Here is a 16231-nt window from a genome sequence, read left to right on the forward strand (position 1 = left end):
AGGCCTCTATTTATATCTTCACTCAGTCGCACAGCAGGATCCTTCCTTCCTGCTCCGTGATTTTCTCCCTCCCAATGCAGAGGCTCTCTCTCTCTCTCGTGTTCTCTCTGGCTCGTTCGCTCTTATCCACTGTCTTTTTCTCAGGTTACCTCCCCATCTGTCCTCATTACTGTCCCCTCTCCCTGGCTCCCCCTCGTCTCTATGTCTCTCTCCAGCTGAGGTGAGGACCATACCCTGAGATTCCCCTGAATCCTCCAGGTTGTAGTATAGGGGAGGTTTAGTCACCTCTTCACCAGGAGGGCTTTGCCTGCCTGCTTCCATTGGCTTCTGGGGTCTATGTGCTGGTTGGCAGGCGGTCGGAACTCCCAGAGAGCTGGAGATAAGACCTAAGTGTGTGTCTGTGTGTGTGTGTGTGTGTGGTGATCACTTCTCTTTGTTGTTGTTCAAGTGCAAGGCCTCCCTGACAGGGTCTTAGCCCATCTCCCCCTCCCCTGGTGTTCCAGTCCCAGTGGTGCTCCGGAAAAGGCAACCTCACACTTCATTATATCATAAGTCCAGACCTGTGGCAGAGCATGCTTGAAATCTTTTCAAACGCTGTCTACCTCCGACGGTTCCTAGCCTAATCGCCTGTCAGGTTTTTATGACTGCAATGAGACAGCAGCTTTCGCTGTCTCTGCTGTTGCTCCCTTGAACTCATAAACCCTTGTTTTCGGATTTGAGTCCTTGACATTTTATGTACCACACACTATGGGTTTCCATTCCTATATATGGGGTTTACGTCTCAAATAAACTGTACCATGGTCATCTTTATTGTCAAATGAAAGAGACTCACTGAGAAGTTGTTCAGGCCTGACTTTTTTGTTGGCTAATTATTAGTGATTCAAAGAGCTTTATTCCCCATACCTTCAGAAGAGTCTGAATATCCTGCCGTCTGAATTCTTCAGCAGCACTTTTACCTCAAGCAGAACCACACGTTGCCTATCTGCACCTCACAATCCGTTTTTTAACATTCCAACCTCATCTTTAAGTGATAGGCTGTCACCTCACCAGGTGAACTTTGATTAATCACAAATCTCTACCCAATCTTTTAGGGGGGACAGGAGAGGGTTGGGGCCATGTGCAAAAAGTATTTCCTGTTGTCTCAGAATTCCAGTCACCCATCTTGCCTCGCACCCCCCTCCACCCAAATCCTGTTTTGTTCCTGTCTAGACACATCACACACACATTGTGCGGGCCTACCTGCCCAGAAACTCTAAATACCACCAGTTTGTGTAATGGGCTTAAAGGTGCAGTGCACACAGGGCTTACTGCCTGTAGAACAGCCTGTTTTATAATGTTTGTTTTGGTTCTCAGATGAATGTCAATCTTTTTATAAGTATTTTAATTTATGTATTTGCCTGTTTATACAGGCGAGTCTAACTGATATGTTATATCATTGGCTGAAGTGGTGCCTTCAAGATGAATAAAACATGCAGTAAAAGGCATTTATCAGTGGATATGACTGTGGAAATGTATGGTATCCACTCACTTAGCTTACTGCTATCCAATTTAAGGGTGAATTTACCTGATTCTCTTGTTTGTTCAGTGAGTTTAATGGATATGCTATCTCTAGATGCATGTTAAAGATGGCGGAAGTCCAAACAGCGACAACACACACTGACACAGAGCATTACATAGCATTGGGCATCACGTTGTTTCTGTTTTGTTTGAAAGTGGATGATACTTCGCATACAGTAAAGGTACCAATTTCTATGCTTAAGACACCATTTGCATGTCAGACAGAGTGAGCTGAGGCTTACTGACTCTGTAAGATGATAGATGATAGCCCATTTGAAACTGGACTGCCTACCGGTACAATTCCACAGGAGCTTTGAAAATAGGGGCCTCCTCGCGTTCTGCCACAATAGGGCTTGAGTAACTGCCGCTCCCCCCGCCGTCACTAGACGGATCCCTTCCATTTCACTGCTCCCTTCCACTCCTCCAGGATGTGTTCACTTCAGACATACAGAGGAGGGGGACCTGCTGCTCGTCTGGGCAGAGAGAGAGATGAAAGAGGGAGCGGCAGAAGACGGACTCCTTCAAAAGGGCCTTCTGCTGCCACCGTCCCAGCCCTCCTCACGGCCCGCTGCTGTCTGTGATGGGCTGAGAGAGAAAGAGAGAGAGAGAGAGAGGGGGGGGAGAAGGAGAACAAATGCAGAGAATGAACAAGAGGAAGAAAGGAAGGAAAAAAAAGGAAAATCTCTGAAACTCGGAGAGGGAGACAAAGAGTGAAGAGATACAGAAAGATAGAAAAGAGCTCGATAGAAGATGAAGAAATAGGGAGCGCTTCTCCAAACCTAAAGTCTAGAACCCTCAACCTTCACCACTGATCAAAGAGTACGCGCGGGCAGGTTAGAGCTGCCGGGGGAAGTGATGCGTCTCCGCATCCTGTTTGATGGTGTCAGGTGCTTTGACAGAGACAGGAGAGTCTGAAAGCAGAATAGAGCGCCTGGAATCATCTCCGACAAGCTTTCAGCCTTCATGCACGTTAGCCACAGTGCCATGATACAGTATATACAACAAGACATATTCAAAGGCATGTGTTTCACTGACTTCACTCAGTCAACCTAATCTATAATGCTTTGTGTCCAGAGCAATTTCGAGCTCAGATTCAATAGTTGGTAAAAAAAAAAAAACTACTGAAAACACATTTATTTACATTTCATGCAAGATCACCTCGGATTGGATTGAAAACTGCCAAGGCGTGAGTAAAGATATGACAGGAGCCATAGACAGAGTAAGCCATCTGAATTTTAAAACAAGTAGTCATCTCTAACTTTAAAAGAACCATCTTTGAAAAGTCCCCCGGCCGTGAGCTTTTAGCAGGGGAAGGAGTCACCCAGGTTCCTCGGTAGCAGGTGTATAAATCTCGACCTTGGTTGACGAGCTAGATGATGGCGCTGTAGAGTTGTGACGTTTGATTTACCTCCTCCAGAGGGCTGTAGACTGGTAAAGGGAGGGAGTGAATATTAGAGGCAGGGCAGTCCCGACAGTAAAACACCCATGTGGCAGCCATTACACTCAGGTGGGCCTGTGATCAATCAGCCTAAGTCGAACGTAGTGGCCCGGCAGATGTCTGGCATCAGTGAGATGAACGGCGCGGGGGAGAAGAAGGATAGAGGGAATGAGGAGAGGAGGGTAGAGGGAATGAGAAGAGGAGGGTAGAGGGCGAGGGAATGAGGAGAGGAGGGTAGAGGGAATGAGAAGAGGAGGGTAGAGGGAATGAGGAGAGGAGGGTAGAGGAAATGAGGAGAGGAGGGTAGAGGAAATGAGGAGAGGAGGGTAGGGGGAATGAGAAGAGGAGGGTAGAGGAAATGAGGAGAGGAGGGTAGGGGGAATGAGAAGAGGAGGGTAGGGGGAATGAGAAGAGGAGGGTAGAGGGAATGAGGAGAGGAGGGTAGAGGAAATGAGGAGAGGAGGGTAGAGGAAATGAGGAGAGGAGGGTAGGGGGAATGAGGAGAGGAGGGTAGGGGGAATGAGAAGAGGAGGGTAGAGGGAATGAGGAGAGGAGGGTAGGGGGAATGAGAAGAGGAGGGTAGAGGGAATGAGGAGAGGAGGGTAGGGGGAATGAGAAGAGGAGGGTAGAGGAAATGAGGAGAGGAGGGTAGGGGGAATGAGAAGAGGAGGGTAGAGGAAATGAGGAGAGGAGGGTAGGGGGAATGAGAAGAGGAGGGTAGAGGGAATGAGGAGAGGAGGGTAGGTTGCGGTGAGCTGAACTGATGGGGCCCACTGTGTGTTACACTGTACTGTAGGCCAAATTTTCACAGAAGAGCACAGAGTAGCATCTTTGGACTTTGGACTGAAGTCGTTTCTTTGATATTACTCTTATATTTGTAGCTTGGTACCAGAAGAGTGTGTGTTATTATGTGATATTGCATAGTCCTTGTTGCTGCTTGAGGATTGATTGAGGATTGAGTGGGCAGTGTGTTAACAACTCAGTAACTGTGATGTTACAAACAAACGTTGACACACAGGGCAAGAGTCTTACTCACCACAGCCTACAGAAAGTATAAAACACCTCATTAAATTGTTGAGCATCTCGGACGTTACATATGTCAATCTAAGTTTGTAAAGAGTGCTCTCTCTCTCTCTTTCTCTCTCTATCTCTATCTCGCTCTCTCTCTTACACACTCTGTTCGTCCACGAGGAAGAAGATGAGCCCCCGCAAACACCAGCCTCTGAAACACCACCTAAACCGGATCTGTCTCCCACTGTTTAAAACATAATGAGGTCATTTCCTTGTGAAGTAAGAACATTATGCAATTTGGCAAGCTAATGAAGACATGCAGCATTAGCAGTTCTGACTGTAAATTATAGATTGAAGAAGGATAGCAGATGTTCTTCAGTTGTCTGATTCCCAAGGCCATCTTTCTAAAAGGCATTTCAAAAGCATGACTATACTCTACAATATACACTTTCTCTCTCTGTCCCTTATTCTTTCTCCTCTTTTGTCCACTTCACATTTTCTTGGTTCCTTGAACACAGGAGATTAACTCTTTAAAAGTTTCCAGTTGAACACATACAAAAAGTTTGGCTTGTTTTTCACTCTTCTGTACATGCTTCAGTAAAGGTCAACCTTTATTTTCAAAACTGTGTTGTTTTCCCTTCTTCTCACATACCCATCCTCACCACTGTTTAATGTACTGATTGACCGGGTTAGTAGATGTTTGTTTATTATGGCAATGCTGCTAAAGCATTGTTCTGTACAGCTTTTCAGAAGGCAGAGGCCTTAGATACAGTTCTTAGATGTTCTTCGACCGTCTTACTTACTTCCGTGCCTGGTTGTTGCACGGCCTCGAGGCATACCCGATGCACGCTCACACAACCTGCAGACACCCATGACGCACACGCACACACAGACCTCATTGTGCGCTAAGCCTTCCCTGTCTACCTCGTATTGTCTTGCAGCTGAGACCCACGGCCCTCCTCCTCTTCTCTCCTGTGTTTATCTACCATCTCCTCTAATCAGCTGTCTGATCGGAGGGCCCTGGGAGGACCACTGGTAATGAGATTAGTCTGGAACGTGTTTACACTCTCCGCATTCACATCTGTGAGCTCAGCCTTCGCTTCCCCTCTCTTCCTCCTTGACTGAAGAGAGGCAAGATGAATAGACACTCAGTCACTCTGTGAATGGCCAGACCTCATTTAGCAATACCCAAACCATACAATCTGCCTCACCCCCGCCCCCTCCTCCTCCTCCCCAATCAGCTGTGTCTGGGTTATTGTCTCCTACTAAGGCTGCAGCCGTAAACCGAACTAGTTTGTGTTTATGTTGCACTTGTCATTCGCGCCGCAATTATTGTGTTGTGCAACGTGCCACACCACGAGGCTTCACTCTCATAGATACACCATCCGGGCCAATGTGAGCTGTGTTGTCTCAGTCTGTGTCTGCGCGCGTGCCTTCCTTCTGACTAATGACCCGTTTGAAGGTTCAGCAATGAATCATCTGTCATGGAAACAGCCCTTCACCCAGTGGAGTTGTATCCATCCCATGTAGGCAGAAGGTACGTCACACACACAGTGGCACTCAGCAACAACTCAATCAGCCCATGGCTTCCTGAAGGGGCAAACCACCACCTTTGTTACCGGTGTGTGTATGGGCTGTAGGCTGACTCTACAAGTGACATGGGGTTTTTACTTGGGCTGAAATGAAATTAGCAGTGCTTAGGAGGAGGCAGCTATTGATCCCGTCTTGGTGAGATAAGGTGAGTTAACTAATTTAAAACAGCTTTAATCCTAAATGACTGTGCCACCAGCCATTCCCCAGAGAATATAAAGCTCTTCGATGTGACCAAATTGACACTCGTTTAATTGTGGTTTAGATAAAGTATTCCAAATGGATGTGTAAATTCCCAAGTCACACAACAGCAGCTTATCACTGTTTAAGGCTAGGGATTTTTCCATTCCCTATATAGCCAGAACAAACTCTCTTACAAACCCTTACTATGTTGACAGTAAACTATGCTTGAGTTCTGAGTCTCATCTTGCCATGGTAATATCCTAGTGGAACTCAAAGTTAAAAACTTGAGTTTCTTTGCTTTTGAAACGGGTATTGTAAGTTTTTCCATCTACTGCAACAAGTCACATAGGTTCCTCTGACAAACTAGTGTTGTCTGAGACCCCTAGCATCATGAATTAATGTTATTTTGTATCTGGGGGGTGGATGGGTGAACTATAGCACCAAAGCCTTCCTGTTTCTTATAACAACAGCAAAAAAAACAAACACGGCAGTAATGCTATCCATTCTTTGCCCATCGAGGCACCAAAACATGACTTGTTGCACCATTAAAAAATACTTGTGATTCTATTCTGTCTGACAGTTGACTACAGGCTGGGCGTTCACAGCGGGCCAGTCGTTCATGTGGAACAACTGGATGCGACACAGGGGGAAACACTACTTGAAAAAAAAGTTTGATCTTGGCCCATGTTGTAATATCAGTTTTGGGTCATTGTTGCATAGCAGTTTGGCTTGTCAATTGTCAACGTCGTGATTAGCACATTGTATAAGTACATTGATCAAAATAGATTTGAAGTGATTCGAGGCTCTGCCTCAATTTATCATTTCCACTTGGTTAAGTGAGTCACATTTGTTCCTGCAATGTTATTTACTCTTCACATATTTTTGAAGTCCTGAGCAGCTTTTTTGGTCGCTGTTCTTCTTTATATGACTATAAATAATTTTCTCCCATGAATGCTCAAGTTAAATATTTGCAAGTGTGTATCCGACACTATTCATTTCAACAAATGTTTTAGAACCCATAATTTCCATAATTTCACACTGGAACTCATCCTCATAAATTTGGCATCTTCAGATACTTTGACAGGTTTAACCTCATCTGAGTCTCTCTTCTGTCATGCAGGTGTAACAGCCCCCAGTCCAGATCATTACATGGACAGTGATCACACCAAAATGTCATTAGTCACACCATTTTGAGAGAGAGAAGCAAATTATGCACAATTCAATTAGAATCAACAGATTTACAGGCATCATGTTCCTCCTTCACGCTAGATGAATTTTTCCGCTATTTGTCACTTTTTTTTATCGCCTTCCTCTTGTTTGCACAGAATGTTTTTTCATATAATCTTACAACCAGTAGTGTAGCCATGCCCCCCCCCCTCCCATTTTGGACTGTTTACAATACAAAATTAAGGAATTGTTAAGGATGTGTTAATATAATTATCATTTTTATATAGATTAGATAGATAACATTCTGGCTACCCTACTGCTTACAATTGTCTAGTTTTCTGGCGCATTGACAGTCCGGAGGCAGGGGGGGCAGACTGCTATGTGATCTGATTAGACAATCAGGGCATTCCTGCAGATGAGCCAAGACAGGGGGCAGGGAGTCCCTGACATTTTAACTCTTCCAAAAGCCGTCTGTCTGGTCTATAGCATAACAGAAGGCCTTTATCGTGCGGGTGACGTCAGAGCCTGGCTGAAGCAATGCTCATTCTCCAGAAATAATAGGAATCCCTTCATCACATTTACAAAATGTGGTTAATACAACCAGTCACATTGACATTTATACTGGATCACAGTTTTGTGTCATGTTAGAACCCCTAGCTAACAAATATGGAGGGAACAAATGATGCAGAAGGTAATAACTCTAAAGGATAGAGTTGTTTTGAACGACCTTGGTATCAATCTGGATTTCAGGCCGCACAACCCCCTCAAGGCTCCACTGGGTATCAGCTGCACATTCCTCAGTGAGATCGAACGCTTTGTGTATACTTTGTGGTTTATCAGATGCTTTGCTCAACATGTCATGCAGTACCACAAGCCTGTCTGTGGTCCCAGACTCTCCAATGGTGTGGGCTGAGAACTGAGTGAGGAAGAGCTTGCCGTTATGATGCATTTCCTCCAGATCCCTATACACCCAGATTGTTCGTTGCAGGGCTTCGTTACATAACCAAGACAATCTCCCCCGTGACCACCGTGGGTTTGTTGTTTTCTCACACTTCTTCCTCACCGGGCGAATAGAACCACGACTCCCATGACTTCTGTGTGCTCCATGTCTGCTATGATACCAGCTACCCTCCTTCTGTCTGCCTTCCTTTGTCTCTCCCACAATGTCCATCTGCAGCCATTAACGTTGTGTCTCCTTTAAAACAAAGTCCATCCATTGACATTCATTTTCTATGGGTCTGGTTGTGGAGGTTCTGTGGAGGCTTTTCTTTCAGGGACTTGTGGTGGATTGTGGAACAGGACTAAATACAGCCACCTGGATTTCAGGAAATACCACATACTGTACTGCAGCCGGCCTAAACCTTATCTCACCTGAATTTCCTCCCTAGTCCGGTTGTCTCACTTCTGATTGGCCAAAAGTGGGGGGTAAAGTCCAAAGACGGTTTATCTTCCAAGCTGGCACTTGAGGCTTCTAACAAGGTGACACATCTTTCACATGGTAGTGCTAATGACCCCATACCCCACATACCTGCCTCATGTAGTACAATTCAGCACCTAAGTATAGACACTGAGGGTTGTGTCCCAGACAGAGTGCCCCAGGTGTGTGCTTGTTAGTGGTGAGGCCATCTAATCAATGTCAGAGAGGTCCAAAGCACACAGAGGACTTTGTTGACAAAAGTTGGCTGCACCTGCGTGCTCTATGCTTATGGCTGCCACCAAGTCCATGAACCTCTAAATCATACTTGGCTGCATAAGTTATGACAGCCTTTAACCTACCTGCCACAGTAAGGGCAACTGGACTGATTTCAATAATTACTTTTTATAGTTTTGTGTATTTGAATAATCAGAGTTGTTCCTAAGATAATGATGCTGAAGTACTATATTGTGTTTAGGTTGACTTTGTCTGAACAGTAAAAAAGCTCATCCTAAAGCTCTATATGACTAGAAGAAAGCAGATGCTAGTTCATCTATTTAGAGTAGTTGCAAGCTTTATATACCCAGACTGAACAGAAGCAGGCGCAGGCCACAGACAACAGGGGGTTGGGGAGTCAAGGGGGCTGTGTAAGAGGGATAGCCACACTACAAAGTACTTTGCTGGAAAACAACGACCTTATCCCTCCGTGTTTCCACTCAGCATTTAGATAGTGGATGGCCTCGAACCCATTTCTGGTCCCTGTGATTTGGTAACAGGATTTAACTGTGCAACATCTAATATGCTAGTGTACAATAATCTCCTTTTTCTCTGTGGGCAATCTCTTTGATATTATAATTAATGTCCTCTTATGAAATAGACATTTACAGGTATTTCATATATATGTCTGTCTTATTACTGATATAAAACAAAAGGCAGAAATGTGTGCTGTCCACATGATCCGAATGGGACTGTATGTGACTGAAAGGCAATTCTGGTTTTAAAACGCAGATAAATGAGTTAATACATTTCAGGACAAAGATTACGGCGTTATTACAGTCTATTTCATCATACAGTGTCTACTCAGCCGGGAAAGCAGATGTATTGCGGTTATTACGGCGGTCATTGTAACAGAAGGGACTTTTTTTGTGAGCAAGGATCCCATCACGTACATCTAGTTGACATTTACACTTAACGAAAGAGGAGGTCGGACTAGGTTCCAGACTCCCATCATCCGCCCAGTATAGGGCAGGCTGCGCTCGTATATCTGTCCATTTTTGCTGCTGGCATTGTATGGTAGGAGGAGTCGCCTTCCTGTGATTGTGTGCCTGCTCTCTCTCTCTCTCTTTCTCTCTCTTGCTCTCTCTTGCTCGCTTGCCCGCTGCCTCATTTTTCCAAAGTTAAATATTCTAGCCCGAGCTTTCCACGGTGCGCCGGGGCGGGTTGCGCGTCGCGACCCAGTGAAACGCTTGATCCTCGTCTAACGTCCGTCTCTTTTATTGAAGTGTTTCTTAAGTTCTTTTGCTTGCCGTTTTCAAGATGACAGAAGAAAAGACTGTTTGGCATATAAAGCTGGTAGGTGACTGAAACCCCTCCCCTAGTGAACTAGTGTATATATGTTTTTCTCAGGTTGCAGGGTAACACGAGTTGAAACTGTCGGAATTGAATCAGGAGACCATACTTTTTATATTGGGATTAACTGTAGCCTGTTTCTGAATTGTCGTACGCACTCTGAATGGAACTGCATCAAGTGCGTGTTAACATGTCTGAGGTACTGATGTTTTATTAGAATGTCGTTAAATTTAAATACATGTAAAAGCCCATTGGTGTTATGGGGATGCTCAGGAACAGCAAACACAGTTTCCAATGGCAAGATGGTATGAATTGTTGGCGATGCGGTGCCAGGCTTCCAATTATACAAGTAGACAATGCACGTGTGTGATGTTTTGAGTCTTTGGGCACGCGGACAGTTCGTTCAGATTTTCTTTGTTTTGGACAAACACGAGTATTAACGCGATGATTATGTTTTCCTGTGATTATAATAGAATTTGCAAATGGCCAGTGTTTGTGATTACTTGACGTTTACTGTTGGTATAATTAGTTGTGACTTGTGTTTTGCATTGATGTTGTGATTTTCCTATGAGAGGATTTTTTGCTGGTGCAGAAATTATTTTGCGTTACATTGTCTTAAATCCGGCGCGTCTAAAAACACTGAATGCCATACTGAAAATATGGTTATGCGTTAGGCTATCAATAGATCATCAATCCTGCTTTCAATTAGTTTGAGGATAAAAACTCAAATGTCATTGTAAATTCGTGATTTTCAAATATGTTCTCTTTGAGTTAATCTGCTCTGCTTGGTGGGCCCATGTTATATCTCACAAACTTTCATCGTGGAATAATGTCATGCGAAAGCAACTATTACTTGATTTAAAAGGAGTGCTTAAACTGACGATTTTGACCATGCATGTTTCAGATTGAAAGGTTGAAAATTTAAAGATTTATAACGAAAGTCATAAAAAATGTCACGGAACTTCGCCCATGCTTTAAGGTGATTGGTTCGATGACTGTTCAAGATACTTTCATCACTTCAATTTGTTAACACTATCGTGTGCTATCTAATACAGTCAATGGTAGGTCTTCTGTCCTTGCTTTTCCACGGTGCCGTCATCCCTCATGTCAGTTCTTAAAGGCTGTTCAGATCGATTGCTGTTTACTGTAGACAAACAGGTTATGTTTTTGCCGACTGACAACATCATTATTTTTTTCCTAGACCTAGAACAGACCCAAACTGAAGTCCAACCTAATCAGGCCAGGCTGAATGTTCAATAAAAGTAGTCTCTCCTGGTTTGATCCCTGCTTTGAATGCGACTAGTCCCTCTGACATCTAAACGCTATACTACAAACCTCATCAGCTCGATTGCACTTCAGCCAAATCGGATGTTCAAGATCCCAGACAAAATAGGGCAAAAAACAAAGCGAAGGCATTGTGCCATTGGCATATGAGCTCTCTCTCTCTCTCTCTCTCTCTCTCTCTCTCTCTCTCTCTGTCTCTCTCTCTCTGTTTTTGACTCTCCGTTAGCCTCTCTATCTTCTCCATTCAGTAAGGAATGGCTGATGTTGACTGCTTTGTCTGTCAGGCATAGGCACAGTGCACAGTCTTTAGTCTCTGTTTGACTGCGATTAACCTATTTAGTTCAGCCTTACTCAGAGAAAACTGTCTATGAGCCAAAGACAGTGGAACAGGTCTTGAGAGGGACTTACATGTTGGACTATTTAGTTTAAAATTGTGCTTGTTCTGACCATGGAGACACATAACAGCGTTGTACCTGTACCCTGTATACAGTCTGTATTCTTATTAGGCTTAATCAAGGATCTGGATCTTCTGTTGGTCACAGTGGGACAAGGCCAGGGAGGGAGCGATGGCCCTCCCTCCTCCCCCCCCCCTCCCCCAACCCAGCATGTCTCTGCTCTGTACAGTTCAGTGTTGGGGTCAAGGCAGTGCAGCAGGTGCTCTCCCTAAGCGGAGGCATAACTCTCACTTCTATGACATTTTAAGATCCCTTTCCATTGCTTAAGACAGCGGTTGTATTAGTCACAGTGAGCCGGCCACCGCTGGCTCCAGACCTGAACCCCAGCCATTCTGCTAATTCCTCAAGTTATAACCGTCCAAATAAATCACTTTGGCACTAGTTCCTCCGTTCTTCTTAACGAAGACAGGATGTTCTTGCGTCCGTCTGTATTGGGCTGCACACGGGAACGGTCAATGAGGGGGGGAAAGTCCCCTCTGCTTCCATCAAAAGCTGAGTCAACGTAGGAGCAGCACAGGTTCAGCTCCATTACTCATCATACTGTCGGTTTGAGAGGGGAACTAAAGTCAGTGTGGGGCGGTCGAGACATCCTCCTGGTTCATCAAGAGGGAAACACTCGGACCGGGAAGTCTCACAATAAAGTAATTGTTATGCATTATGATTGAGATATCCCTTTTCCATGGGTTACTCGTTCATTTCCTCTACACAAACAGGAGAAAGTCCATTATCCTCCTGCCCCCAACACACACAGCACTCACACCCTCACAAAGCTCAGCCTCTTGTCTTTCTCCTGTCAACTCAGAAGTAATCAGTTTGAAATGTGTTCGTACCACAGTGACAGCAGCCAAGGACTAAATGACAGATGCTGATCTGATATAGTCAGATATCTGCACACCATGTTTGACCACAGGCCTGGTAATGAGGCAGGCTCTGACAAGTCATCCCTCCACCTGGATGGGAACTGGGCCATTGCAATCCAATTCACACAATCATGAATCTTGAACAGGAATGGATTTCTACAGAATCGTACGTTTAAATAAAGAACATATGCTGAACCTTCACGCAGCAAATAATCCAGTTTTCAGTTACGTCATTCTTGTCCAACCAGCTACCTACCTCTGGTTTGAGCCTGAATTAAGTCACATGGATCATGAATGGATGGCTGTGTGTGTTCATACTGAAGTGCTACAGCCATGAATCTTCTCGAGACCTAAGCTGCCAATGGGCCTGAGAGTCAGACCTAGCCTGGTCTCCCATACCCACTCTCATTCATTCAGTGTGTGTGCGATCTAGCTTACTAGAGGTACTAGACATGTTTTGAGGCCCTAGGGTGCAGCCCTTCAGAGCTAGCTGTGTGTCTAGGGAGCTATGTAAGTCAGAAGTGTAGAGTAACAAATTGTTCCGAGGTCTTAACATAGTTAAGTGTTCGCTCCACTGGCCTACAGGAGGCCCTAATGTAATTGGATTTTGTGACCCCTTCTGATTTTGATTGAAATGCTTTGAGAACCAGCAGGGTGACCAGAGAGGAGTTATCTGATTGCTCCACGTTTACTGGCAAGAATGGTGCTGCATGCACCCACACGAACACACACACAGAGAGAGTTAACAGGCTGCCATACATCTACATACAGCCCAGCTGCTTTGTTGTGGGGAAACTGTGGAATTGTTGCCAAGGTGATAATTACAGCCACTTTGACATTCTTTACAAATCGCTTATGTCAAAAGTGTTCATTATTGTTGTCCCTGTGCCCAATACAGCTAGCTTAGCTAGGCTCGATCAAGCATAGAGGGTAAGTCATAATTTGTTGGGGTGGCAGGCGAGGTCCCATGCCCAGGCTTACATGTCCCTGATCCTCTGTCTGACCCCAGCTGGTCTGGTCAAGCCTCCTCCCACCTGGGAGTCACTGCACTTCTCTGGAACAAATCAGAACTGGAACAAATTAGGACAGCCAAGCACATTCTCTGACACACACTCTCTCTCTTAAAATAGAGATGAATAGGCCACTGTCATTTATATACAAAAAATACATGTAATTTTATTCCGTCCCTGTAAACACTGTCACACACCATATGTTTGAGACATTTCTCAGTGTTTGAAATCTTACAGGAGGCGGGGCTGATCAAGGGGATGGGAGGGGGCTGGTTGGCCAGGGAAATGCAGTTACGGGAGGCAGATTTAGACAAGGAGTTATTGAAGGAAGGATTCGGATTGGCTCTGTTGCTTTAAAGCCTGACTGGCTGGCCACTGAGGGGTGTCGGCTGATTGGACGGGAAGTTGCAGAGGAAGGTGGCAAGTGGGAACTGATCTCAGTGTGATTGGCAAGCCAGACACAGAAGCTCCATAGACGGACAATCAGCAGGAGTTGAAGAGCTATGGAGCCGTGCAGGGGCGAGGCTGGGAGTTTCCAGCAGCTGAGACAGAGGCAGACTCCCACTGTGGTAGTTAAGCACCAGCTGCGGCTGTGTGTCCTCGCCTGAAGAGCCCCGTGTGTTTCCCATGATCTCACCTGGCATGGGGGCAGCAGGGCACAGAGATCAGGCCCAGCCCTGCCGTCATCCAGCCCACCTCTGGGCTTGTCCCCAGGGACTCAAACACCGCCTGCTTGCCTGGACTGGCTGAGAGCTCTGGAAGGCCTCACCTCCTCAGTCATGGAGGGAGAGTAGGGAACAATCCACCGGGCTTCAACTCTCTAGCCTAAACACAAGCATATGAAATGTGACTACTAAGACACCACTTGTACTGCTCTCAATTGTAAACATACCCCAGCACACATACACATGCACACTCGTTAAACAGTAGATCACACCCACTAAGACCCAGGGCGACATTTAACAGTGAACACTTGATTTCGGTAATGAATGATTCCACTTTGGGCTGTGTAGATGAACATAATCCTGGCCAGATGGGGAGGAGGTGTCTAGCGGGAGCGGTTTCTCCGGTAATGGGGCAAGAAAGAACAGTTAGGAGGTTTGGTAGAAGGAGGGAGGAAGTGAAAGGTGGATGCTAGAGGGACAGATTACGGGTTGTAGGGTGGAGGGAGAATAGCGGAGGAGAGAGTGTGATAGGATTAGTAGGGGAGAGCAGTGGATGGAAAAATGAGGGTTGAGGGCGGGAAAGAGTGCAGGAGTGGAGGGATTTTAGGATCTTAATGACTCATGTAAAACACTCATAAACCATTTAATACCACCATCTGGGCACGCAAGAGACCTACTCCATCAAGCCAATTCCTCTCTTCAGCTGTCAGAAGAAAATAAACAGTCTGAATAAGATAGATGGGCTTCAAACAACGCTAAAAACTCATCATTTACCATTTTCTCTCAATCACCCTCTGGTGATATTGACAGAAATTCCTATCAGTCACGCATTGGCCTGTTTGTTTTCACTTAACGAAATATAATTAGAGTGTTATTCTGTCGTCAACCTCCGGTGGCTTTGTGAAAACACACACTTAAATCATCCTAATTGACCATGACATGAGGCGCAGATTAATTGTGAACGTGCCTTAGACTGCAATACATTTGGACAGCCCTTTTTCAGTTTCAAAGTGAACATTCAATATCAAAACAAAAGGTATTATACATCTTCACAAAAGTCATATTGGTAGTCTCCCTATGGAGATATTGACGACTAGTGTTTACATAACTAGCGAGGTGAGACATAACCTAAAAGCTTGTTGTCAGAGTGTGTCCCAGCTAAACTGCCTTTTATTTTATGGATAACAGAGCTTTGAAGGGAATATTCAAGAATCTTGGAGCGGTCAGAGATGCAGTGAAAGTTTCTCATCTATAATTCATTGAGGATGAGAAGCATCAACACCCTGTTCAAATGGATCTTTCCTAAACCACTTACTCTAAGCTCATGCTCCTTAGACCTGAGCGTCCTTAAGTGCTGACAACAATCTTTTTGCACCTCTTAAAAGAGCAAACGTACAAATATCATAGGTCCTGTGCGTGAGGAACAAATGGAATTTGACACGTGAAAGCAGCAAATGCCTGACATTTCAGCAATAGAAACAGCTTAGGAAATCAAAGACCTGCCAAGGAAAACAATGGTTTCCCCATCCACAGGAAATGCCAAACATTACACAGGTTTATAAATAGAGACGCATGACTTTCTAGAGTGTGAGACGGTGAGTGGACTGAAACCACTGCCCAAGAGTTCAAAGACAATGTCTCCCTCCGTTTAGCTTGTAACACCACAAACAGCTGTTAGTTTATTCACAAGGCCACCGAGTCGCCTCAGAAGTTGTTCTCCTGACCGTGTGTCCCTAGCGGGCAGTGGCTAGCTCGGACTCATCCTCACCAAGCACTGGGAAGCTGCCATGTTCAGCGTTCCCTCACATGTGAGCACACTCTGAGGCCGTCAACTGTTCACCCCAGTCCTGCTTGTCAGACAATGCATGATCCTGTCCCATGTTGCCTGACCTGTCTAGCACACCCCTGCAATAGCACAAGTGGGAATCAAAAGTCGTTCCTGCTTTAAAATCTGCATCAACCTTTTTCTTTGTCATCTTCCACTTTCTAAAGAAAACGAAATATATTGAGAGCTGTTTACCAAAATGA

General features: G+C 45.1%; 1 protein-coding gene across 4 annotated transcripts in view; it reads left to right on the forward strand.

The window, feature by feature from the left end:
* The window catches only part of mid2 (midline 2), an 87631-nt gene that overhangs the window by 18237 nt on the left and 53163 nt on the right, over positions 1–16231 (forward strand). For 2 of the 4 annotated variants that reach the window (XM_047038894.1, XM_047039136.1), the window contains exon 1: positions 9646–9932. The exons of 1 other annotated variant lie outside the window; for it this stretch is intronic. The gene's annotated coding sequence lies outside the window, so the exon portion shown is untranslated. Of the gene's footprint in view, positions 1–5633; positions 5745–9645; positions 9933–16231 lie in introns of those variants that run through there. One more of the 4 variants, XM_047039049.1, reaches the window with a different exon arrangement.

This window comes from Hypomesus transpacificus, chromosome 1 (assembly GCF_021917145.1).
Source record: "Hypomesus transpacificus isolate Combined female chromosome 1, fHypTra1, whole genome shotgun sequence".
Lineage (NCBI taxonomy): Eukaryota > Metazoa > Chordata > Actinopteri > Osmeriformes > Osmeridae > Hypomesus > Hypomesus transpacificus.